The 1425-nt window shown below is 39.3% G+C and overlaps 1 pseudogene; it reads left to right on the top strand.

The window, feature by feature from the left end:
• The first annotated feature begins 236 nt into the window (after positions 1-236).
• Positions 237-1050, top strand: LOC112914587 (programmed cell death protein 2 pseudogene; annotated as a pseudogene).
• The last annotated feature ends 375 nt before the right edge of the window (positions 1051-1425 follow it).

The following is a 1425-nucleotide window of genomic DNA, read 5'->3' as shown; positions in this document are numbered from 1 at the left end:
TCTGGGTACTTCAGAAAATACTTGATTCTCTCCATGGTTTCCTGTGACAGCTTTTATTTAAGACTTACACAACAAATATCAACTTCTTTTCTTTCGGCTCATTAGTACAGATTTTTAAGGAAAGTGTAGACCAAACCATTTTTTATAGTTTGCTTCTAGCCACAACTCCTTTTTAATCCTACTATTTTATAATTAAGTTCGTTTAGCTCCAGCTCTGGGCTTCGTGGAGCAACTCTATGTGCAGCTGCCCCACCATCCCACGCCTTCCACCTCCATTTCTAACTCTTCTGCTGCATGGCCCTGTTTTTAGAAATCAGCCACCCTGGAAAAATGACTTTTACTCATAGGAGCCACCTTCTGAGGATCTTCTTTCAGAGACAGGAGAGCCTGTGTGCCTCCAGCTCAAGTCTGGGGCTGAACTCTGCTGGGTTTGTGGCTATTGAACCCCAACATGCTACAGATGTCACAGGGTTCATCGCTGCTGTAAGAGGCATTAGGCTCTAGACTGGAGATTTGGGCATAAGCAGGTGTGTACACAATCAGATTATTTGGAAGAACAATTCCAGACCACAACTGCCTTTGTCCAGTATTTGAAGCTGTAATAGAAACAGAAGAGGAGATTACATGTGAGGTTGTTGAAAAAGAAAATGAATCAGAAGTTACGAGAAAGGTGGGTGAAGCACCTGGGGGAGAATTGGATTCAGTGGCAAAACACGAATCCAAGGAAGAGAAAATCTTCCAGAAGTCTAAAACGAAAATAGCCCTTGAGGCAGAACAGGTTCTCAGATATGGCAGAGAGATTGCACCTATCTGATTTCTGGTGAAAATATCTCTCAAAGAAAGGATATTCCATATTGCCCCTGTGGTGTCAATAGAATATTTGAATTCCAGGTAATGTCTCAGCTGCTCAACTACCTAAAGGCAGACAGACTGGGCCGGAGTGTTGATTGTGGTGTCCTGGCTGACTTCACCTGAGCTGAAAGCTATAGACTGGGAATTGGCAACACAGAAGAATATGTTTGGAAGCAAGATATAAAAAATACACCCTAAAGACAACATGGAAAAGCCTTACAGATGCTCATAATCTCTTAGACCTTACTATTCCATTTCTAGGACTTTATCGTCAGGAAATAATTCTATCAGGTAAAAAATGTTGTTATAGGTGAGTTTACAATATATAAATATTAGTGAAACAAAAATATCTAATGACAAGTAATTAAATAAGTTTCGATGTATCCCTAGAATAAAAAGTAATGCAGTCTTAATGATGTGGACCTATATCCACATCAAATAAAGTACAAGTTTAAACTGACACCAAGATATTCATAGTATGTTCATATCTTTGTAAAAAGTATTTATACATGTATACTTCCACAGGAATCTGGAAAGATACACACTTGGTGGGAACTAGTTAACTATAAATGG

Source organism: Vulpes vulpes, chromosome 5, assembly GCF_048418805.1.
Source record: "Vulpes vulpes isolate BD-2025 chromosome 5, VulVul3, whole genome shotgun sequence".
In the NCBI taxonomy this organism is placed as follows: Eukaryota; Metazoa; Chordata; class Mammalia; order Carnivora; family Canidae; genus Vulpes; species Vulpes vulpes.
The sequence above is the reverse complement of the archived record's forward strand: the minus strand, read 5'-3'. Positions and strand labels throughout refer to the sequence as shown.